Source organism: Micromys minutus, assembly GCF_963924665.1.
Source record: "Micromys minutus genome assembly, chromosome: 1".
Lineage (NCBI taxonomy): Eukaryota > Metazoa > Chordata > Mammalia > Rodentia > Muridae > Micromys > Micromys minutus.
Genome location: NC_137969.1, coordinates 83,024,057 through 83,050,583, shown reverse-complemented (window position 1 = coordinate 83,050,583; position 26,527 = coordinate 83,024,057). Strand labels below are relative to the sequence as shown.

Here is a 26,527-nt window from a genome sequence, read left to right as displayed (position 1 = left end):
TGTATCCTGTGCCAGTGACATACTACAGATTTGAGAGAGTACTGAAGCCAGCAGTGCTCCAAGCATCTTGGAATTGCAGCTACCTCTACAGAGAAGTGTCTCCTTCCAGGAAGGCAGTTTTTAACTATGTGCTTAGCAAACCTCAGTTAATAGGCACCCCCATGTCCTGGGCCCTCTTCTAGGTATTTATTTGAAGAAGGGCTGTTGTGTGTGTAGTGGGAGAGCACTGATTGAATTTCTTACTCACATGGAGTTTATATTTTATTGGATGAAGACAGGGAGTAAACCATAATAATAATAAATAAGAAAAGTATGTAACAAAAATAAATTATATAGTATATTAAAAGGTGATAAATACTATGGGCAAGACAAGGGTAAAGGGCAGAGAACTGGAATAATAAACATTGAAGCTGGAGTAAGCCTTGTTGGAGCATTGAGCCGAAGGAGATGAAAGAGGCAACCACATGCTTAGCTAGAGGAAGAAATATGGGGTGGGGCACCCATACAGGAGAAGCATCTGCCTAGAAGGCTCTAGCAGCAGCAAAGGAACCTGTGAGGCTGGAGTGGTGTGACTCAGCAAACAGCATGTGGGCATCATCACTGCTGCATAAAAATGGGCCATTGAACCTCTTTGAGCAACTTGCATGCTCTGCTGCAGGACAGACCAACTTATAGGAAGCCTCCTCTGAGACTCCCTGCCTGGCCTGAGACACCCAGTTAGCACCTGCACATTAGAATACCCTCTCTTCCAACAGTAAAGCATCCAGCCTTTGAATCTGTAACAGCTTCCCCTGTAATTTATGCTTTCTATGGTGAGTTTAAATGCTGACTCTATCATTATCTGAGTTTATTACCATTTCCATTTGCATATGTTTGATGGGAGGAGTGGCAGGGATGGGAACCCTCTGGACCAATTCCAGACTGGAAGTCTGCAAGGCTCTCATTACCCTTACTTCTCTTTTTGTCTTGTGGCTTCCTTAGGGCCTGGGCCAACATCAGCTGTACATAAAGCTATGGCATAGGTTCTTAGTAGCTCTGCTGCCTGTTCTGCCTGTTCTGCCTGTTTCCTCTATCCATCACTGCATCATTTAGGACGTCTAAGACACAGAACTTCTAAGACACAATGGACTCATCATCCCCATGAACCATTAATCCTGCTTCACAACTAAGAACAGAAACATTTTCTCACATCAACTAAGCTTGGTAGTTTTCTCTTGAATGGTTGGATTCTGATTTTTTGACATCGAGGAGAGTTTTTAGTATTCAGAAATATTAAAAAAATTATTAACAAGATATGGAGCATCTGCTCAGAGAGTGAACCACTGTCCCTCATGCCCATGTATCCCCCCCACACCACAGCTCCACCTACTTTCTCAAAATCATCTCCCTGCCCAAGAATGGACACTGCCTTTTATCATGCTAGGAAACATTCTTGTGACAGCAAAGAGTCTCCAAATTACTCCTAGAAGCTAGGAGGTAGCACAAGCTACGGGGAGGTAGGGGTGGGGTGGGGGAGTGGAAGGAATTGTTGTGTGGTGGGCAACAACTTAGTTTTTTGTTTTTGTTTTTTTTTTGTTTTTTTTTTTTTTACAAATCTGTGTTCTCCCCATTGCTTGCATTTGAAATAATGAGCACAGGTGCCCCCGTTTGATTCAATTTCAACCCTCATCATGATTTATTGTCTCACCTGATCTTATCCTGCTCACTTTGCTGTTTGCCCTTGTCTGCTGAGCTGTGGTCTATGATTGGGGAGTCTGAGCCAGGCATTTTAAGAATTCAGAGTGAACAAACATGTCTGTCTCCCACACATTTAATGCAATCAACAATGAGTGTAATCTATATTTCTTTGGAAAGTGACACTTTTAGCCTACAGAGAAGACTAAGCTGAATGAAGTGATGTCAATTATTAGACACACAAAATCCTTTGAAAGGAATAAACTGCATAAGGAAATTTATTTTAAAAATGTGGTTTTTTAACCCCGTGTTGTTGTCACAACTATCATCTTTTTCTTCTTCCTCCACCTCTTCTTCTTCATCTTTATTACAATCATCATCATCATCAGCAGTTAGCACACTAACTACCAGTTAAAGGATATTTATTTTGTCAGTTATACTGACAGTAAGAATAGACTCTTAATTATATCAACTACCTTAAGACTTCAATTATTATCTCCTAGGTACAAATTAAGAAACAAGACAACCCCACAGATTTGTGGAGGGTTAGTGATTTGTTCAACATCCAGGTCAATCAGTATCCAAAATGTCAGTATAATAATAAATATGGATAGCATATTAATTTGACTTTTCATTACTATGACAAATTACCTGAAATAGTTTAAAGAATAGAAGGTTTATTATGACGTGAGGTATCAAATATTTCCATCTACAGGGTTGCTTGTTCTAATATTTTTGAAGTATATTGTGAGCAAAACAAGTTACCATATTGTGGACAGGAAACAGATAGATGGGAAGGTAATGGGGACCAGGTATAGCCCTCAAAGTAATGTCCCCAGTGACATAGTTCATTTAACTTAGCCCACACCCTGTCATTTTTATCACCTCCCCAGATAGCAATCCCAACTTGACACCATGTATCAAACACATGAGCTTTGGGGCACATTTCAGATTCAAATCATAACAGACAGCGTGTTTATGTACAAATAGTGATAGGCATGTAGACAGTAATTTGCCTTAGGCAAAATGCTAAGGGACTTTTGTCTAGCAGAATTCTATACTGATTATCAGTGCCAGAGGAGGAGTCCAAGTACATAGAGGAGAGCAATGACAGCCTCTGTGTCAGCCCTGGAATAGAAATTCAGATATTTTGTTTAATGAAGCCTAGTGGTGGAGTTAGCAAGTTAAAATACAGAACAGAGAAATGGTAACAATGCCAGCTTCTGTTGTGCCCAGCTAGCAGTTTGCTCTGGAGCTGGTACAGGACAGCTAGCTAGTGTGTACCTTTGAGGACTGGAGTTCTCCTCTGTTCTGGAAGACACAGGTTTACATGCTTAAGCAGAACAAAGGAACATAAGCAGAACTTGCAACTGAAAGATAGCTCTGCACTGGCTGTGTGAGCTCTTCATCTCTTGCTAAGAAAGGATTCCATACCCAAGACCCATTTTGCTCAGCCAAGCACAGACTGAAAGACTGCATTCAGGAGACTGACTTTCCAGGAGATCACTTCAATGGGAGGCTTTCTTAGTGCATTAAGATATGATCTTGCCTACTACCTGAGGACCCAGCTATACCACTCTTGGGTATATACCCAAAAGACGTTCCAACATATAGCAAGGACACATGCTCTATGATGTTCATAAGCAGCCTTATTTATAATAGCCAGTAGCTGGAAAGAACCCAGGTGTCCTTCAACAGAGGAATGGATACAGAACTGTGGTACATTTACACAATGGAGGACTACTCAGCTATTAGAAACAATGACTACATGAAATTCCTAGGCAAATGCATGTAACTAGAAGCTATTATCCTGAGTGAGGTAACCAGCCACAAAAGAACACACATGATATATACACATTGATAAGCAGATCCTAGCCCCCAAAGACTTGGAATACCCAATAAATAATTTACAGACTATATAAAGCCCCAAAAGAAGAAAGGCCAGAAGGGAGAACAAAACACTCATGGGAGGAAATACAGGGACTGAGATAGTAGCACGGATTGAAGAAATGATCTATGAGAGACTGCCTCACCTGAGGATCTACCCCATATGCAGCCATCAAACTCAAGCACTATTGCTGATGCCAAGAAGCGCTTACTGGCAGGAGCCAGATATGGGTGTCCCTGCAAAGGCTGTGCCAGGGCTATACAGATACAGTTGAGGATGCTTGCAGCTAGTCATTGGACTGAATATGGGGACCCCAAAGAAGGAGTGTGATGGTTTGCATATGCTTGGCCCAGGGAGTGGCACGATTAGAAGATGTGGCCTTCCTGGAGAAAGTATGTCACTCTGGGGGTGTGCTTGAAGACATTTCTCCTAGCAGCCTGAGGATGCTTAGTCTGTTCCTGGTTTCTTTCGGATAAAGATGTAGAACTCTCAACTTCTCCTGCACCATGCCTGCCTGGATGCTGCCATGCTCTCACCTTGATGATACTGGACTGAACCTCTGAACCTGCAAGTGAGCCACAATTAAATTTTGTCTTAATAAGACTTGCCTTGGTCATGGTATCTGTTCACAGCAATAAAACCCTAACTAAGACAAGAAGTTAGAGAAAGGACTGAAGGAGCTGAAACCCCATGGGAAGAACATTACCAACCAACCGAACTTTCCAGAGCTCCCAGGGACTAAAATACCAACTTATGAGTACACATGGAGAGACCCACAGCTCCAGTGGCATATGTAGTAGAGGACAGCACTGTCTGACATCAATGGGAGAAGAGGCCTTTGGTTCAGTGAAGGCATGTTTTCCTAGAGTAGGGAAATGTCAGAGTGATGAGGTGGGAGTGGGTGATTGGAAGTGGGAGCATCTTCATGCAAGCAAGGGTAAGGGGAAAGGAGTTGGAGTGGGGGTGGGAAAGGGCATAACATTTGAAATATAAATAGAGAAAATATCCAATAAAAAATAGGATCTCACCATGTATACCTGCTATTCAGACACATATGTATCTACTACTCAAATAAAGCATCTTACATCATCCTTAGCCCAACCTCTTCTCTCTTTGCTGAATCCTTTTCTTAGTCTCTTAGTCTTTTATATCCAATAGTCAAATTTGACTGGTTGTTAGGTAGATGACTATGACCAAAGACATAAGTGTTAGAGAGTCTGAGGTCTACTTCCTCTGAGAAGCTTCTCTGTCACTATGCACATTGCTCCCTCCTCTATGCCTTCAATACCTATTGTTTCTAGTTCTGTCAATACTTATAATAGTATCCTGAAAAATGTGTGTTGTGTATTGGTTGCTTATACATTACAGAACTTGGCCCGTGGCTATATGGTTTTAGCCTTCATTGAATCATTTAATCCTTCCAATAATCTTACATGGCAAATTCTTATTATCCCTATTATAGAGACAAACTAAGACACAGAGGGATCCGTAAGTTACTCTGAGCCATTCAGCTAGTAATTGGCAAAGCCAGGATTGTAGACCTAGGAATTCTGATGCCGGCATGTGGGGATTTATCATGTCCTCTTGTCAGTGGTTGGCCTTACCTCTTCATAGCAGCTTACTAATCAATGTCCTCAAAGGTAGGGTGTGCATCTTGTGTATATCTTTGTTTCCAGCTTGTGTCAGGTCATTGCCTGGCTCCTAACAGGCATCTATGAAACTATTTGATGAATGATTAAGAGAGGTGATCAGTGGTGAGCAATGGAGGAATGTCCAGGGCAAACCACACAGGTGTGTCTCTTTGCTTTATGATGACTAATGGTTGCCATTAGCCATTGTCTCAGGACACAGAGGAAGGGAGGGACATGGGAGAGAGATTGCAGGATAAGCTGTGTCTTCCTAACGGGGGTTGCTTTGCACCATAGTTGACACCTTCACTGGCCTAAAAGAAGAAGGAATTTCATGGTTTTCTAACCTAAATTCTATTAGCATCTATAATCCTGCCCTGGTTTCTCTCATTTGAATTGCAATCACCTTCACCTGTTCTGTCATCTGTTTTAGTTTTTCTGTTGAGGAAGCTGTCACCTCTCATCACAACACCTCATGTCTGTCTCTCTTCCATCTTTGTTTTCCTTGCTGAAGGTCTCCTGAATGTAGTCTCGCCCCCCACCCCACAAACCTCCAGGGAATGATCTTATTTTAATCAGCTTGTACACAATAGCTAGCACAGGACTTAGCCTAAGAGCCTTTCAAGTCATGATTCTGAAATGAAAGATGGATCTGTGGGGAAGGCAGGTGAAGGAAATTCAAGAAACACTTAGCAGCACTTGAACAAACAACAACAACCGAAAAGCAGAGATGTATCTCTGGCCCTTGGAAGAAAGAAGCCCATTCCAAATTGTCTTCAAACCTCTTTGTTCTCTTTCACTCCAGCTCTTGTGACATAAAAGTGACACAAGCACTGCTCCTAGGACTGATTAAGAGAGACCTGAAAGGTGATTGGGCAGGGTTGGGGTAAGGGAACTGGAGAAAATGTAAGACAATAGAGATGATTTAATTTATATCTGATTGCAGCGACCAGCTGGATACGCCATCAATTATTACACCCTACAAGTTATTAAAGAGCGCCTCTGTCACAGGCCCCTTATTAGCTATGGATTTATGGGGCACAAAGTCACAGGAGAGGATAGTCACAGCATCACGTGGTTTCGGACATGGGTGCTGTAGGTCAGCTTCACCTCTTCCCATATGTTCCCATTCTCAGGTCCTACAGCCTCTGGTTCAAAACTTACATTTTGCCTCTGAAACAAGGATGATGATGGTAAATGGTTTTGTTAATCGGAGTCTCCATCCATTTGTGTGTGTGTTTCAACACCCATGGCTGTAATCCTGCTTTCCAAATATTCTTGGTTAATTTAAATATTTCTAGAGTTTTCAGTATTACAAAGTCCCTCCTTTGATAAAGCCTCCAGTTTTAGCTGAGGTTTTAAGAAACAAGGCTTGGCGTTTGACTTCATTTCAGCTAGCTCATCCATTGCAGCCGGAGCATGTGAGTCTTTCGATCCTTTGGTTTACACTTCATCTCCCACCTTGAAATGCCCTTGCAGCTGGCTCTCAGCCCTCCCTTAGGGAAACTTTCAGTTTCCTACCACTGATCTCTGGACTTAATGTGGGTAAGAATGCTTTTTGTGGCTGCCTTGACATTAAAGGCACATTTCTTCTTAACACAATTGGACGCTTTCCTCATTCCTTGAAGCAATTTATTCCTAATTATAACCAATTATAATGTGTGATACCAGGAAGTAAAAAAAAAACAAATTACATTTTAAAATTTGAAGGCTGGGTAAGGGAAAAATGGTACTGAACAATCATGTCATTTTCTCCCCTTTGAAGATCTGATTTTTAAAGAACTGAACATTTCCACATTTTGATCCCTTGAAGTACCAAAATGACAACACACACAGGAAGAGATGGCAGTTTAGTTATTTACTCAGAAATGCAGAGTTAGGCGTTATTAATGAGTGGCTAGATCACACTTGACATTTTACAAAGTGACTTACAATCGCACCTGCACTTGTTCGAGCGCACACGTGCAGAGAGTCTATGTGGCAATGAGAAGGAGGGGAGAGGACAGAATTGGGTCTCTTCTCAGGGGACCCAGTGAGTACAGAATAAGAAAAGTGCAGTGTGAATTGAGGCCACCAGGAATTAAATCCACAAATGATGAGGGATAGCTGTGCTGGGTTAATATGCATACACATACCCATTTACAGATGCACATGCGTGGATGTATTTACATCTCTTGCAATTATTTTGTCCGAATTAGAGTTCCTATTGCTGTGACAAAACACTCTGATCACAGGCATTTTGGAGAGGAAAGTTATTTCCTCTTACAGTTTGTAATCCATGTTCCAGGGAAGTCAAAGCAGGCAGCAACTCAAGGCACAAGCCTGGAGGCAGAAACTAATGCAGAGGCCATGGAAGAGTGCTGCTTATTGATTTGCTCCTCATGACTTGCTTAGCCTGTTTTCTTCTACTATCCAGGACCTGAAGGTGACACCATTAACAATGGGTTGGTCCCTCCCATAGCAATCACAAATTAAGAACATACCTACAAAGCTTGCCCATAGGACAATTTAGTGGGGTTATTTTCTCAGTTGAGATTATCTCTTCCCAAATGATTCTAGCCTGTGTTGACTTCTCATAAAAACTAGCTTGCACAGCCTCAGCATGTCTAAATGGCTACTGTTACATGTTAGGAAGGCTTACAGAATCAGTTTGTTTATTCTTTAACAATATCCAAAACAGTATTAAACTTAGAAGCTCTAACTTTTGATGTCATTCCTTGACTATAGAACTTCATGTTCTGTCAAACAGCATCCAGGTGACACTCTATAGCATTTGTGTTTCTTTTGAAAAGCATATATCAAAGACTTTATTGAAGATGAAATTAAAAATCTTTGGAGACTGTGGGTTCAATTCTTTCTTTATAACGATGGTTAGAATCGGGGAGAAAATAGATCTGCTAAAGGTTTCATGATTTTATGTATATATGTACACATGTATGTAATAGGGGGTATATGTAGTTGTTAGTTTTGGTATATGCACATGTGTAATCATGTGTGTGCACATGGTATGGAAGTCAGAGATGGATGTCTGGTGTCTTTCTTCTGTCACTCTTGACCTTTAGGTTCAGAGAAAAAATCTCTCAGTGAAGCAAAATTTCACCAACTTGGATAGGCTACCTGGCCAATGAGTTTCAGGGACCCACCTATCTCTGCCTCTCATAAATGTATTCTGCCATGCCTGGCTTTTTATGTGGACTCAAGACTTCTATGGAATCTGAACCCAGACATTAGTGGTTAGTGGCAGGAACATTTTACTAACTAAGCCATCTGACGATCTATCCCATGACATCTTAGTGCCTAAAAGCAGACCTGTCTACCCAGAGCTCTAGCTGCTTCTGCACAATATTTGTTGAGCCTGAAGTGTACCATGATACTATCACTGATGTTGCTGATAGAGGGGAAGATGGATGTGGCATATCCTCTACCACCACTGCATAGGTGGCCGTTGGTAGTGATGAAAAGTGCTGAAACCAACACTGTTGCTTCATTCCTTTGATTCAAGTACAATCAGATGCATTGTTCATCTCTAATAGATAGAAGTTGGACTACCTGGTTGTGGGATACATAGTAAACAGTAGGACTCCCCAAGTAAAAGTTTTATTTATTTAGAAAATTCTGACTATGATTTATATGCCTGACCTCTTTCCTTCAATGGAAATGCCCCAGGTAGGAAACCACACCCCTACCCTCCTGGATCCTGTTTGCTGTCAGAGAGATGGTATCCATGGTCATTCATAGAGATGGGTGCAGATACAGAGCAGCTGTTTCAGTCAGAAGGTGTCTGTCCTTCTGACTCACCAGTTTCTAACTTTCCTTCCAGACATTGGTATGTCCTAAGCCTACTGACTTCTCTGTGAGAGAAATCTGACATCTGTGATATTTGACTATGTGTCCCCCGAGCCATACTTTGCCATTTAACCGTAGACCCTGCTGGCACTTTTCAGTAAGAAGGGCAGCATTTCAGGTCTCCAAACCTATGTGGCCAGCTGGAGTTGCTGGTGCTTATAGGATAAAATGAATTAAGGTTCTTGATCAGGACAGATGTGTGAACAGACACATTTAGCCGATACAGGGAATACTGCAGGTCACCAGTGAGGGATGTCAGAGGTGCAGAGGCTGGGGGAGGAAAAAGGCAGCTTTAATCGGAGAGAGTGATTATGGAATCAAATTAGCTTCTCATTTTCATTTGCAGAAGGAACATTCAATTCACTTAACACCACTCTACAGGCCTTTCTGCTCTTAGCAGTACCCAAGGGAAAGCAAATTCTGGTATAATAGGACATTTGGACAGCAGCATTTCTGAGAGCGAGGGCATTCTAGAAGTGGGGAGGCCTGGGGGCATAGTATCTGCTCTGTCTTTAAGAGTTTTGTGACCCTGGAAACAGTGCCTTGCCCCCAAGGACCCTGGGCTCATCTGATAAATATGAAAAGGGAATGAAATCAACTTAAAAACAGTCTTTAAATTAAAAAATGGCATGTTTGGCTTTTGATGTGTGCAGATAGCCTGCTCTAACAAGCTAAGAGTGAAAGTGGGAATCTGTCCCCGCACTTCTGCAAATAAAAATTAGGGTGTTAGTATCAAGAAAACCCGAATTTTAGTGACATCTCTACCTGCTTACTTTTAGCTACCTCCTTAATCTTTCAAATATTCATTTTATAAAACAAAGGCTGTAATATTTGCTTATAGAATCACTTGTGAATTAAATGGACTAATGTGTTCAAAATATTCTCGTCACATTCAGGATATAGTAAGACGCTGTAAATATTTAGCTGTTATGTCTGCTTATTATGTTTATTATAAAGTATTAGAATACGTTGGATGTTTTATCATATTTTAAAAATGTATGGTGAGGATGAGCTTCTTTTTAACAAATCACTTGGACGACATGGCTGGAGAAGTTTAATGGTGAGAAGCTAAGTAATGAAGCAAGACTGAAATAGCTCCATGGAAATAAAGCATTTAATGTGGGAATAAATGAAGTTGCCACCCAGAACTAACGGCCAGAGTCGTGGCTAGGCTGTAATTAATGAATACGAGGGCCAAGATTTATAAGGATATTTTAAGGAGTAACCATACTGAATGAAGTTCTGGGTTTTATGCCTGGGCTGAAGTAAGATCAATGGGAAATCCATTAGGCTAAGATTTAGTGATGGAATGAAGATTCCTCAGCAGAGGGTCTTTTGTATGGTGACCAACAGGGATAGTTTCTTTGGGGATAGGAACCAAGAGGAGATGTAAAAGGATGTTGTGCTCTTGTGAAGAAGAATGGAATGAAAGCCTGTACCTCTGTTTTTCATGTGGAAAATGGAGAAAGTAGCTGGTGAGTCATTCTGTACCTAGAGAGTCCCCATAAGTAAGAGAACTGTGCTAAACCTTATCTTACTGCTAGGAGCCTGGCCATACTCCAGGTACTTGTACTGACCACCTGAGATGATGTATCAGCAAACTGTGAACCATTTCACAGGGTTTTAGTTGCCAACAGTGACACCCAATCTTGGCTCACAGTACATCCAGGTGACCCATTTGTAGGTAGCCAAGTCCCTTATATATTGAAAATTTGCTTTATAAGTTGTGTAGATATTATCACCTGAAGACAACTGCCACTTCTCTTGTGCACCTAAGACATCTGTGGTGAGGTTCAGTGATAAAAGATCATTTGTACACTCACTTCCTCTTTGCCTTCTGTTCAGGGAAGGCCAAAAGACCTGACCATGGCAGAAGTGTGCTTGTTCTTGACAAAGAGTCAAAAGAGATATTAGCTTCTTTAGGGGAATGTGATCTTTCATTTCCTTTTATTCCATGCTTATTACTTTTGTACAATATCAATTTTGTTTGTGTTGTTCCTTTTGCCTAGATGTCCTGCTAGGATCCCAGCTTCAGAGTTCCATCTTAGTCCCTCAGTACCTTAGTCCCTACAGTAATGTTTAACCCAGCACATAGCTTTTTCCTTTCACTCCTGGCTTGATATGGAGCTACTCCCTTTCCCTCTCCAGCTCTTGGTCTCCTCAATCCTCAGTCCATCTGCCAGGCATTTCAAGTTTCCAATACTTTTGTTTTCTGGACATGATCTTGTTTTTCTTCTTCAGTGATGGATTTTTTTTCCTTACTCATGATCAGAACACCTGTTAGTGACCCTTATCTTTTCCCTCAGTCTGAAGGGTGCACCCTTCTATTTGTATAAGATTTTGAATGTTATTAACAATGGTAAAGCAATTATCATTAATTAGGTACTAACTTTGTATAAGGTACTAGGTTGGGTGCTGGACACATTATCTCATTTTATGCTAAGTCATAAAATCACACCCTTAACAGATAAACTAAAGCCCAAAGAGTTTGGATGCTTGCCTAAGGTCACACAATTAGTAGGCTTAACCATATCTACCAGAGCCTGAAGCCTATCTCTTAACAATCACATCGTATTTTATATTCAAAATCTGATTTGATTTCTTCAATAATCTTATAAGGTAGATGTCATTATCCTTAAATTACAAATGAAGAAGAACAGGCCCAGAAAAGTTAGGTGACTTGCCTAAGGCAATCCAATTATAAAATAGAAAATTAGGGCATGAATATGGTGTTTCAATTCTATGTTTAGCTCCTAACCCATTCAGGATGTTGAGGCTCTGTGTGTTTTTTCCATTTCCCACCATCAGCCCCTGTCTCTGATATCATCACAGTTAAGGTCCATTTTCTTGGCTTCATCTTTCTTCTCTTGTGTTGCCTTTCCTACCAAGAGTCATAAATTGAGTGTGATCTTGTTCTAGACACAGGGAAATCTGAGTCCTATCTCAACCAGTTTTCTCTGTGAGGGACAAAGAAAATATCTGTACAGGTCTGCTTCATCACCATGTATAAGGATTATATAATCCCTGTAAAACCAAGTTGTGTTCTGTTTGAGAACTCAGGAAATTAATTGCATAATGAGCCAGCCATTTACTTTGATGAATGGGCATTTATTACATATTCACTGAACACATACATAAGTTTTGGGTACCATTTGTTCAGATGCAAGTAACTGGAACACAGCAAATAGTTGCCCAGGATTCAGAAATAACTAAGTTGCAAGCTTCTCTTGTCAAATATTTAGTGGTTTGTGAAGGTAAGAATGAGTGAGACATGCTTAAGTTACTACCTAATGTCACGGTATGTTGGTTGACTTTTCTTAACTTGACACAGACCTAGACATAGCTAGGAAGAGGAAATCTTCATTGAGAACATTCGTTCACAAAACTAGCCTGTAGGCAAATCTGTAGGGCATTGTCTTTATTAATGATTGATGTGAAAGAGCCCAAATAACAGAGAGTTGTGTGACCCCGGGCAAATGGCCCTGATGGCATGAGAAGCAGGTTGAGCTGGCCATATTTTAATTTGAGTTTATGCTGTAATGTTCTTTGATGGTGTATTATGATATGGAAGTATAAGCCAAATAAACCTTTTTCTCCCCAAGTCGCTTTTGCTCGTGGTGTTTATCACAGCAATAAAAACCTAACTAATATAAGAAGTGTTATTAATTATTCAATTAATTTGTCTTCCAAACTCACATGTTATTCATGTTATTCTTTATAGTAGATTATTTTAAGATTCTGGAAACTTAGACCACTGGGGTAATCTTCAGGTTTATTTTGTTGTAAGCATCTCTCTGTCTGCTTTCTTTTTTTAAATTGGATTTTCTCTGTGTTTATGTTTCAGATGTTATCCACTTTCCATAATTTCCAACCCCCTTCCACCTCCCATTGTCAACACAAAGATGCTCCTTCTCCCAACCACCTTCTCCCACCTCTGCCTTGGTATTCCCCTATACTGGAAAACTAGCCCTTTGCTGGACCAAAAGCCTTTCCTCCTATTGATGCCAGAAAATGCTATCCTCTGTGGTATATGCACCTGGAGCCATGGGTCTCTCTCCGTGTACACTCATTGGTTGGTATTTTAGTCTCTGGGAGCTGTGGTGGATTTGGTTAGTTGATAATTTTGTTCTTCTCATGGGGTTGCAGACCTTTTCAGCTCCTGCAGTTCTTTCTCTAGCTCCTTCATTGGGGTCCTCATGTTCAGTTTGATGGTTACATGCAAGCACCCTCCTCTATATCAGTATTGCTCTGGCAGATCCTGCGAGGAAGCATCCATATCAGGTTCCTGCCAGTAAGCACTACTTGACAGTGCTTGGGTTTAGTAGCTGAATATGGGATGGATCCCCAGGTGAGGCAGTCTCTGGATGATCTTTTCTCCAATCACTGATCCTCTATTTGTCACTTTATTTCCCCCCATGAGTGTTTTGTTCTCCCTTCTAAGAAGGACTGAGACATCCACCTTCTAGACGTCCTTCTCTTTGAACTTCACATGGTCTGTGAATTGTTTCTTGAGTATTCTGAGCTTTTTAGGCTAGTATCCATTGAACAGTGAGTGCATACCATGAGTGTTATTTTGTGACTGGGTTACCTTATTCAGGATGATAGCTTCAAGTGATAACCATTTGCTTAGGAATTTTATAAAGTCATTGTTTATAATAGCTGACTAGTACTCCATTGCAAAAATGTATCACAATTTCTGTATTCATTCCTCTGTTGAAGGACGTCTGGGGTCTTTTCAGCTTCTGGCTATTAAAAATAAGGCTGCTATAAACATGGTGGAGCATGTGCCCATGTAATATGTTAGAGCATTTTAGGGGTATATGTCCAGGAGTTGTATAGCTGGGTTTGCAGGTAGTATGATGTCCAATTTTCTGAGAAACTTCCAGACTAATTTCCAGAGTGGTTGTACCAGCTTACAATCCCACCAACACTGCAGGAGTGTTCCATTTTCTATATATTCTCGCCCTCGCCAGCAGCTGCTGTCATCTGAGTTTTTTTATCTTAGCCATTTTGACTGATGTGAGGTGGAAATTTAGGGTTGCTTTGATTTGCATTTCCCTTTTGACTAGAAATTTTGAGAATTTCTTTAGGTACTTAACAACCATTCTGTATTCCTCAGTTGAATATTCTTTGTTTAGCTCTGTACCCCATTTTTAATAGGATTATTTGATTCTTTAGTGTCTAACTTCTTGAGTGCTTTGTATATATTGGATATTAACCCTCTAATGTATGTAGGATTGATAAAGATCTTTTCCCAATCTGTTGGTTGCAGCTTTGTCCTATTGACAGTGTTCTTTGCCTTACAGATGCTTTGCAATTTTATGAGGTCCCAAATTTCAATTTTTGATCTTAGAGCATAAGCCATTGATGTTCTGTTCAGGAATTTTCCCCCTTTGCCTATGTGTTCTAAGCTCTTCCTCACTCTCTCTTCTATTAGTTTCAGTGTACCTGCTTTTATGTGGAGGTTTTTGATCCACTTGGACTTGAGCTTTATACAAGTAGATAAGAAAGAATCAAGTTGCATTTTTCTGCATGCTGACTGACAGCTGAACCAACACCATTTATTGAATGTGCTGTTCTTTTTCCATTGAATGTTTCTAGCTCCTTTGTCAAAGATCAAGTGACCATATGTGTGAGAGTTCATTTCTGGGACTTCAATTCTGTTCCATTGATCTACCTGCCTATCTCTGTACCAATACCATGAGGTTTTTATTACAATTGATCTGTAATAAAACTTGAGGTCAGAAATGGTGATTCCCAGAAGTTTTTATTGTTGAGAATAGTTTTTACTATTCTGGGTTTTTTTATTACTCCAAATAAATTTGTAAATTGCTCTTTCTAACTCTATGAAGAATTGAGTTGGAATTTTGATGGTTATTGCATTGAATCTATAGATTGCTTTTAGGCAAGATGGCCATTTTTACTGTGTTAATCTCTCTGATCCATGAGCATGGGAGATCTTTTCACCTTCTGAGGTTTTCATCAATTTTCTTCTTCAGAGACTTGAAGTTCTTGTCATACAGATCCTTCACTTGCTTGTTTAGGGTCACCCCAATGTATTTTATATTCTTTGAGACTATTATGATGGGTGTTGTTTCTCTAATATTGTACTCAGCCTGTTTATCCTCTGAGCAGAGGAAGGCTACTGATTTCTTTGAGTTAATTTTATATCCAGCCACTTTCCTGAAGTTGTTTATCAATTGTACAACTTCTCTAGTGGAACTTTTGGGGGTCATTTAAGTATACTATTCTATCAACTGCAAATAATGATATTTTGGCTTTTTCCTTTCCAATTTGTATCCCTTGACCTCTTTTTGCTGTCTGATTGCTCTGGCTAATACTTCCAGTACTATATTGAATAGGTAGGGGGAGAGTGAACAGCCTTGTCTAATCCCTGATTTTAGTGGGATTGCTTCAAGTTTCTCACCATTTAGTTTTATGTTGGCTACTGGTTAGATGTATATTGCTTTTAGTGTATTTAAGTATAGACATTGAATCCTGGTTTTTCTAAGACTTAACATGAAGGGGTGTTGAGTTTTGTCAAATGCTTTGTCAGCATCTAAAGAGATGATCATGTGTTTCTTTTTGTTTTAGTTTGTTTATATAATGGATGTATTTTAGTTTATTGAACAATCCTTGCATTCCTGGAACGAAGCCTACTTGATCATGGTGAATGGCAGTTTTGATGTGTTCTTGGATTCTGTTTGCAAGAATTTTATTGAGTATTTTTGCATCAATGTTCAGGGGGAAATTGGTCTAAAGTTCTCTTTTTTGAGGGTCTTTGTGTGGTTTAGGAATAAGTATAATTTCTGCTGTGAAGAAGAAGCTCCCAAACAGCACCACTACCTGAGCTCTGAGAGTTACAGGCTGTCTCTCCCTGATATACAGTGAAAAGGTTGTGTGGACTCACCAGCAATGTGTGGGCTGGCTGTCAGTCCTGATGAAACTGGACCAGCCCTCTGTCTGCTTTCTAATGGCCATGTGGTTATTGGCCCCCTCCATCACATGTTGATGACCTAAGCACAGAAATCTTTAACTAATTTATCTGAAGCAACAGTCAAAGTAATGTCTTCTTCAGGGGCTGGGAAACTGTTTTAGAGGATACACACTTGCTATGTAAGTATCAACACTAGAGCTCACATTTCCAGAACACACTTAAATGTTGGGTGAGTATGGCAGGTATCTATAATCCTGCTACCTGGGCAGCAGAGACAGGTCTACATACAGTAAACTGTCTGTCTTTATTGGCTAAACCAGTGACCTATCAGTTTAACCACAGACCTCACATCAATATATAAGATGGAAAACAATAACTGATGACAATTAATGTCAACTTCTGATGTCCTCATGCACATGTGCACATATACCTCCAGACACATATATGCTACACACACACACACACACACACACACACACACACACACACACACATCCCATATCATACATACGTCAATGTTGAAAGTTAATATTTTCTCTTTTTAAATTGTTCTGTCAAGTGTTTTGAGGGCAGCAGCTGATACATAGATGTATATCATATGGAGAATATCAAAGGTCAATATATCTGGTAGTCATTTCTCTTTTCCATGTTCCTTGCATAGTACATGGCACATAGACACTCTCCACAGATAAGATGGAGGTGATTGAGAACAACTATGAGACTTCCTGGGTTAGGGATGAAAAAGTTAACCAGAAAAAGATTGTGAAAATGGTGATATTTCAATTTGTGGAAATGTTTTGTAGAGAAGGTTAAAGTGAAAGAGAGTATTCTATCTAGACAGAGGGAATGTGGCATACCGAATGAATAGGACTCATGGGGACTGCAATTGGAAAGAGCTGGGACAAGGTTATAAAGGACCCTTATTGGCATACTGTAGAGTTCAAGTTTGCTTTTTAAGTGATGAGAGCTTTGAATTGCATTAGGAGGAACAGTGAAAGCCGTATGAGCATGGAGGTGGAGCTCTATGGGGGTGGGGACCAGGTGCACTTCTTCACTTTTCAGACTCTTCCACTGGCATGCAGGTGACACTTTGAAAGATGAAGCGTGATTGATGAAGATGCCGTTCCCTGAAATGGATATTTGGAATAGAGAGAAGTTGGAAGACAAGGAATGAGGAAGAGATTGTGAATTTCAAATATGTCACGTTGAACTTGAGATGTCTTTGGGACATCCAGGTGGATGTACTTAGGAGACAAATATAGGACTGGATTTTTTGGAGAGAAGTGTGATCTAAGAGTTTATATTTAGAAATATCAGCATATAGGAATTTTATACTGTGAGAATGAGTGAAGTCACTTTTGGAGAGGCTTAAAGGAACTGGAAAATGCCTTCTGGAATTAACCATCTCATAGGCTGAGAAAATATCCAGAGTATAGGGTTACCTTTGTGCAGAATTGCCTTCTCTGAGCATGCTGAAAGAATTAATTTTTAACTCTGACTTGGTGGGATGGAAAGTCCTAAGACTGTTTTCACTTAAGGAAGTGTAATTTGTTGCTTCAACTTGACTAGTACCAGTAACATCAGTTTGGTTCAGTACTATTGTCAGACACACAAGTACAAGCTATTTTCTCTTATGCTAGATACTTTGGGACTTATGAAAGGGGTGAATTCTCCAAGAGGAACTTTCACCATTGAAGACAGTAATGATGAATCAACAGTATAAATGAATGTTAAGCAAGGTGGAATAAAGATACACTTCCATTGAGAAATTAAACATTGTAAGTGTTCAAAAGATGAAATAATTAGCACTTGCTGAGATAAGGAAATGTTTAATATGGAAGGTCATCATGAAGGACAAATACTGATTATCAACAAAAATACAGGTAAGTGATGGGGGAAATGATAAAATCAGTGACAGAGGGACTCGATTAGGTTTGTGGGGGGATCTCTGGGAAGCTAGTCTACAAAGATGGATTAAGGCCTTGAATGCCAGGGTGGAGGAATTCTAGTTTATTTCATAATTTGTATAGCCCAAGCCCTATTTCAGTGCTATTCCACAGGTCAATACTAAGGCCTTTCTCAATGTTAGAACAAATATGTCTTAGAAAGACTGTGATCTTTTTCCAAGGAGAAAGTTAATTGATTGGAATTACAGAGTCATCATATATGGCCAAGCCCAAATTGAAAATCTACTTCTGAAGACAGATACTGTTTGTTTAGAATGAAGCCACAGCCCTGATTCCCATTTTCTGAGATCTAGATCTGAATTTTCTTAGCACATGATTACCTCAAGGGGACTGCTTTTGCTTTTCTCAGGAGTCATTTGTTATCTTAAATATTGGCATCTTTGAGATAAGGGTTTTCTAAATCACATTTACAGAATGCTTGTAAACACTCCTCATGTTTAGAAAGGCTTTCTTCATTGACCTTGTGCCATTGATGTGCTCCAAGCTACTTCAGGGCTTTAAATTCCCCACAGCTTTGCCATGGAAACATCCTCCCAAGTCATAACTCTTCCCTCTGCCTGGGCGTAGGCCTCAAAGTTTTATGTGGTGGCTGGCAGAACCAGTCCAACAGGATTTTCAGTAAAACCTGAGCTGGCACAGCAATACAGTATTTCTTTTCCTAATTGCTCATAATTTCATCCTATTTCTTAGAACAGCAATTGAAGATGACATTACACTCCCTTTTATGTCAGCTGATGATGCATAATGGTCTGCAGAAACAACCAAGGACTGTATTTACTAACACATTAAAAAACCTCAATGTGTATTCAGGCCAGAGCCATTTTTTTTCTGCATCAGTATTTTATGTGTGCATCAGATGATGGAATGCTGAAGAGGGTTTTTATTCTTATGAAAAACACTTCCACCTCCATAGATAAAAGGTGGAAGGCATGTAAATAAGCTGATATGTTGTTTATTCATTATTTACATCATGCCTATGGACCTTTGAACTGGCTTAGAAAGTCATAGTTTGTTCTTTCCTGCCTTACATCCATCTACGATCTAGTGCAGACCACACTCACCAGATTCCTTGGTCTTTTCCCTTTGCCTGGATTTGGTCAGTAGGATGTACATTGAGACACCAGAGGATGTGGGGAAGGAGAAGTTATGGCCATGGCATCTCTTTCTTGCTCTAGTGTACTGCATCTGTGAATTAGTTCTCTCTGACAGTGACAACTGTCCCTGGACTCCTACAACATTCTTTATACCACTAATTCCTTAGTCCACATTGCCTTGGAAGACTAATGGCTTTCATCAGTAACTAAACACTGGATACCTAAGTATCCTTACTCATTAAGCTGTTGATAACCTCTTCATATAGGTCTCTGCATGTAAGCCATCTCGTATGAATTCTATTACCCTTGGAGTTATGATGGAAACACCAGACACCTCAGTAGCCAAAAACGTTATTTGGCAAATGAGATATCTGTTCACCTTGGTGACAACCAATGTAGACCTTTCTTTCATAGGTATCAAGGGGCCTACTATGGAAATATCACTAGAAGTAATTAATTGCAGAAAATTGAGGCTTCTTCTTCTTCTTCTTCTTCTTCTTCTTCTTCTTCTTCTTCTTCTTCTTCTTCTTCTTCTTCTTCTTCTTCTTCTTCTTCTTCTTCTTCTTTTTGAATGAAGCCAGAATACTCTACTTTAAACACAGACACAATATATTGTAGGTTTTATGTGCCTAGCTTATGGGCACATATAAAATAATGAAGTCTCAGTGTGAATAATGTGTGCTCCAGTGGAAGAAAGGTCAGGAGAAGAAGCATAGAAGATCAGCCTCGTGTGAACTGGCAAGAGCTAGTTCCACTCTTAATTTTCCCATTGTGATAGCTTAGCCAACACAGTGTATCTCAATGTTATCATTTTATAGGCTGGCCATGACTAATCAGGAAAAAGGTCTTAATGTACTGTATTAGTAGAAATGAAGGTAAGATTTTCATGTTTCTTGTAGGCTTAGAGTTTTCAAAGCCTACTTTTTTAATTGTTCAAAACATAAAACTTTTCTAATAAATTTTAATTCCACATCGAGTTTACATTGAGATGTATGTGCTCTAAGATATAAGTCCTACATTCAGAAATGTGTTTTCATATTCTGGGGGGGGGGTTCACTTTTTAAAAATTAATTATTTTATTTATTTACACGCCAAATGTTGCCACCTTTCCAGTCCCTCCCTCCTAGAGTTCCACACTCCATGCCCCTCCCCTCCACCTCTGAAAGGATACCCCACTAGTATCTTCCTTCTCTGGGACATCAAGTCTCTATAGGACTATGCACTTCCTTTCTCACTGGGGCCAGATAAAGCAGTAGTTCTCTGCTACATATGTGCCAGGGGCCTCATGAGTTTTGTGGGCAAATGGATAGAACTAGAAAGTTGAGTGAGGTAAACCAGACCCAAAAGGACTTGCATAGTATGTACTCACTGATAAGTAAATATTAGCCAAAAAGTAAAGAATACCCATGATACAACCAACAGACCATAAGAAATAAGACCATAAGAAATAAGAAATTTTTAAAATAAAAGTAGGTTCTCAAATGCTTCAATCTCACCCCTGTCTAGCCCACCATCCAAAGGTAGGAGAAAAAATATGATAAATAGGACAAGGAGATGTGATCCCATTTAGAAGTAGTTCTTTGAGCCAATTCCAATCTTCATTGTCAGGATACCAGCAGTCCAGTTCAGTAGTGTCAGGATACCAAACATAAATCAGCAGCGGTTTCACGATCCAGCAGAAACAGCCAGGCCTCTCCCGAATCAGCAGGCATCTCAATGAAGTTAAGATCAGCAGACCAGCGAAGTGTTGCAAAGGTAGCCATGAAAGCTTTCTGTCACTGTCCATTGAGTCCTATTTACGCTCTCTCCAAACATCGCCTGCTCTCCCATGCGTCTTGCCTCAGCAAAATACCATGTGAGTCTGCATCACATGACATTACCAGAAACCTTTATTTTAGTTGTTAATGTGAAAAATATATGTAGTTTGGTGCCAAATGATAATTTGTTGTTGTTGCTGTTGGTTTTGGTTGAGACAGTATCTGACATGGCTTCACTGGAATTTAGAGCTGAGATGTAGAACATCAAACTATTTTGCCTATTCGGTGTCCTATATGCAGAGTTTGCTCATATGTTTTGCAGGCTGGGCTTATGTTATCTAGATTGGTTCAGGGGTAATTAAAATTTTAGCAGTATATTGGGTTAGACCAATGCATATGTGGCTTTTTATATTTCAGTTGGGCAACAGTGACACTAGTGGATAAGTTTTCATGTTCAGATTAAACACTCAGAGTGATGGACAATTTCCGATAGGCTATCATGAAAAGTTAGTGGTTAAAATCTGTTCTAGGGCTTTTATTGTGACCAATTCTTTTTGTTCATCTCTCAGCCCTTAAAAAGGGCCAATTATGTTTTCATCCTGCATGGGTGATGAACCTTAAAGTGGGCTCTGGACATGTTGACATTCTTAGTCTGGAAAATGGGTAGACATGGCCAGTTGGTCAGCTCCAGGAAGACCATATTATGAAACTGTTTAGAATTTAGCAAAGGAGGAGAACCTCTTTATGGTACTCAGAGATTGGGGGGAGTGTCCTGGGAATCTGAGGGTATTACAGCAGCTAAAGGAAGGGGAGCAGTAAGCCCATTTTATTGGTTGTGAGACCACACCCACTGGCTATCAAAGTCAGAACTAGAAAGAAAATCTCAGTAGATAACACCCAGGAAGCACCTTAAACTTGACCAAAGCATTGAGATACTCTGTACCTTTAAAAAAAAAAAAGTATGCTAGTCTAACCATCTCTTACTACATTTTAAAAACACTAATAACATTTACATTTGAGATATTGCTAGCAGTAGATCCTAGACTTTGTGCTTGATCTTTTATTAATGATACATTTTTATGTATAACACATAAAAAACTTGATCCCCAAACTCATAAGTCTGGCTTTCTCCTATCCTTGTATGTATGTTGATTTTCTCTTAATAGAAACAAAACAAAACAAAAATGTTCTCTATGTATTCAAATCTTTGTTTTCTTAAGCCTCTAACTCAGTCTTACCTCTTTTATGTAGCTTTCTCTGGAGACGTCTGCCTCTGGGGCTGATCACTAATGAACTCTGAAAATGTGTATTGTCTGCATGCTGTTGCTGGACATTTAATCACACACCACCTTGTAACATTTCTGAGCTTGTTTCCTGTAAGGATTATTGAGCTTCTACTGTGATCATGTCTGCTTACTGAAGCCTCGGGTCCAGTGTGAAACACAGGCAGATGTTCTATAAATGTATATTGTAGTGATGAGTGCCTGCCATGATCATACCAGGTAGGCAAGACATGAGGCTGGCACATTTCTTATGTAGTAAGGAATGGGAACATGCTCAAAACACTGTTGCTTTTTAAGCATTGAGATTTGGTCCATTGAAGGCTCATTTTTCCAGTGTTGGAGAATGCCAAGGCACTGAGGTGGCAGAGGGTGGTTGGGAGAGGGAGCACCTTCATGAAAACAAGGGGAGGGGGAAATGAGATAATATTTAAAATGTAAATACAGAGAATATCCAATAATAAAGATATGGGGGTGTGGTGTTGAAAAGTATCTGGGGGTATTTTTCTGTATCATCAAGAAGGGAGATGCTGTTCACATATGTACTGTTTTTTTTTTTTTTTTTTTTTTTGTCTTTGTGAGTAAAATTCAAAAAATTATGCTGGACCCTCTTCAAATACATTTAGAAATATTCAGTTGTCAATCTTCTATCAGGAGGATGAATTATGCCTGTCTACTGTGATTGGAGTGAATGGTTATAGGGAAATCCACATGCATCCATCCAAGTTCGAAATTTGCAGCTCCTACTGGAATTTACATCTTGTAGCTGACTAAGTCAGTCCACGGTTCAAGCGCCTAACTTTTCCTTCCTCAGAGCAACCATTCAGACCCTCATCAACTCCAGACGTAAAATCCTGGCAGTAACTGTCAATAAAAACTTGTGTACTTTTCCTTTGATTGAATAAGCCTGTATCGAACATCTGCGGTGTTCCAGTATGAGAAAGAGAGGGAGGCGGGGAGCTTATTTTGGCTCCAGTAAAAAGATATATTGGGAAATATTAGTTAAACCACAGTGTGTGAAAGCAGAGGTGAGACTCAGCATGCTAGAGCTTCAGATTCGACTTGCTGTTTATTTTTTTGCTTTTATTTCTTAAGCATTTACTATGCATGCAACAGAGGTGGTGATATAGTTTTACACACATTGTCTTGCTTTATTTGTATTGTATTTCTATTATCCTTGTTTGTTGGTTCAACGAATATATACTCAGCATCTATGATGGGCCTGATGATAGTCTAGACCCTAGGAGTAGAACAATGTAAGTATGTACAAAACCCTACTTTGTATGGATCTTAGAATCTGGTACCTGATATAAATAAGTGAAATAAATAAAGCTCAGCACAGGAGTTAGTCATAAGGCACAGGGGGGAAATAAAGCAGGGAGAACAAGATAGGTTTGGATAGTTTTAACATAAGTGAGTCATTGAATAGATCTAGAGGAAGTAAAGATGTGGGACAAGAATCCAAGAAAGAGAGCATCACAGAATGGAGAAAGTAAACATGCAAAAGCCTGGAGAATAGTGAAGGGACACTAGGTGCCTAAAGAAGAAGGACTAGAGGGACAACAGCACAGGGAGCCATGGCCATGAAGGCAGGACTGCCATTATAAGCAATCTGCATTTGTAATGAGTGAGATGAGAAGCAATGGAAAGGTCCCAGGAGAAGTGACACATGATCTAACTCAGTGTGGATGATGGCTCAACTAAAGTTGTGCAGAGAAATGAATACAATAATCCATAAAGCCTATGCAATTTGCACAAGAGTCCTAGCAGGAGTCTTCTTCAAGGAGACTTGAAGAAGCTATATGTAGGCTATATTTTATTTTTGATATTTTCCCTTTTGTTTTAAAATAATGGTAAACTTTTAATTTATTTTTAAGTTATAATATAAACATACCATATCTCCCTTTCTCTTTTCTTTTTTCCAACACATTCCATTTCTCCTCCCCAAAAACTCTCCCATGCCCATTCCACCCCATCTCTCTCTTACAGGTGGCCTCGTTTACTTTTATTATTACTATTACATGATAGATAGATAGATAGATGCACATGTGTATATGTATGACCTGCTGAGGCCATTTTTGTTGTTTGTATGTACATGATGTCAGTGCTGAAACTTTGTATTGAATGACCAGTTAGAGAGCTAGTGTCTGTGAGAGGCTAATTCTTTTCCCTGATTTCATAAATTGCATGTACTTCTTTGTCTAGGGGTGGGACTCCATGATATTTTTCCCTCCTTACACATTAGTATGACTGCAGATACTGCTACTGTTCAGTTTTTATTTAGGTACTTGGTGCTAGGAGACGGTCTTACCAGACTTTCTGGTCTGGCTCTTACAGTCTTTCCACTTACGCTTAGCCTTAGGAATAGTCATTGTGTTGAAGATGTATACTTTGTACCTGGGTTCCCCTTGAACTGTGAATTCTTTTTAGTTGTGAGTATTTGTAACAGTCAGCATTTGGTGTAAAAAGAAGCTGTAGTTAGGAATTATGCTGGTCTAGTAAAATGGCAGTGGTAGGATTTATTCTCAGATATATGATGTCTCTGGCCCTGAAGAGTTAGATCGGTTTCAAGTGCTGGTCATAATTTCCCATTCATTGAATGGTCCTTAAATCCAATTAGAGAATTGTTGGTTGCTGCCAAAATATGAGTGACACAATCATATCTTAGAGATACCTTGTCATGCTGGTCAATGTAGTGCTTCATAAGGATCACAGCGGAGCAGAACTAACTGACTATTTATCTACCTTGGCAACTAGCTTATAGAGTACTTTCTGGCACTGTGGAAGGTAGACTACAGGAAGAACGCTTCATCTTAGCTCCATCTAGAATAATACAAATCTTGTGTACTAAGTGCTCTTTGTCTTGGCAATAGGGATTTATCTTCAACTTCTGAGAGGCAGCCAAGGACAACAGAAATAGCCTATATTGTTTGGGAGTCATTTGGGTTACTCTGACCAGCAATTTAAATAGAGTTCTCATGCCCATGACTGGAGTTTTTGTTAGATAATCTATGACTTTTCTAGAAAGCATTGTCAGCCCAAGTGTAACACACACACACACACACACACACACACACACACACACAAATACATATATATGTATATACACACATGCACACACATATACATATATATGTATATATACATATATATACACACATATATTATATAAATTAAGCTTTATTAAACAACCTTTGTGTTGCTTGTCTTTCTTTCTGTATTGACCTCAATCCTCCTCCTAGAATAGAATCACCTCTTACTTCTTTGAAATATCTGTTAGATTAGATCAGATACTGGGTTTAATAAAATGATAAGTCTTTGTTTTCGATTAGCTGTAGGCATGAAAAGGATAGTTAATAAGATTAAGAAAAGGATAGAGGGAGAAGATATTTAGAGGAAAAATTAGAAGTCCATTCTTGATATGTTCAGTTTCACATGTTAGCAGGATATCCAAGTACATATGTGAAATGAGTGTTATAAAATTATGGGATTTGGAGATGAGCTTCTCATTAGAGATTCTCATTAAATTAATAATTAGTAATATGACTTAATACTTAGACATTGCTTACCTCCATCACCCTGAGTAAAGTCACTTGGATAGCAAAGGAACTAATTTTTAAATGATTTACCAAAGATGACTTATCGACAAAATTATAGAGCGAGAACTTAAATCTTGGTCCATCTCACAAATATAGAACCATACTTGTTTTGTTGGATAATGATGAATAATTTTTCTGGATTTAACTGACTGGTGAGTGGTAGTTATAGAGGAGAATGGCCACTAGAATCTGGAGGAGTTCAAAACTGAGAAGTCAGGATTTCTGCCTATGTCTAATGTGCAGCAGTACTAATGACTTGTATATTTAAAACTATGTAGTGACCCTGGCTTCATTCCTTCCTGTATCTATTCACTTACTGTGGACTGTTCATTTTTGTCCATCAGTGAGATGGTACAGGCACAGCATGAGCCAAGAATGGAGACACGCTCTAGTGGATGTGTTTTGCTTCCATTTGCCTTCCGTTGTTATGAGAATATCAGACCTGGGCTAGAATGATGTTTCCAGAAGAAAGACAAGAAACATGTAGATGAGAGACCATTTCTATCATGGAACCTTGTGTAAGTGGGCTGATCAAAATTTAACCAGGCAAATGAAGCCAGATGAGGTTGCCATTGTCCACCTAAATCAGGAAAACTCAGTCTGTATTAGATGGTTGGAAATCAGAGCTGTCTTAAGATGCCTTGTTTGAGGGGAATAATTTGTTAAATTACTTTTTGGCAGTAAAAATCTGATACTAAATCCTGAGGGTTACTTTTACAGATGCAGTGTTTTGGGGGTCCCATAGCAATGTTCTGAGGTAGAAGTTATTAGTCTTTTTTTTTTTTTTTTGCCTCCAAATTGAATAGTCTCCTGACTTGTCCAAAGGTGAGAATCTAGTAGGTGAGAGCAAGAATGTA

At 39.5% G+C, this 26,527-nt stretch overlaps 1 pseudogene across 1 annotated transcript in view; it reads left to right on the top strand.

Moving 5' to 3' along the window:
- The window catches only part of LOC308432591 (ETS translocation variant 5-like), a 160,055-nt pseudogene that overhangs the window by 109,811 nt on the left and 23,717 nt on the right, over positions 1–26,527 (top strand). The window lies entirely within an intron of this gene.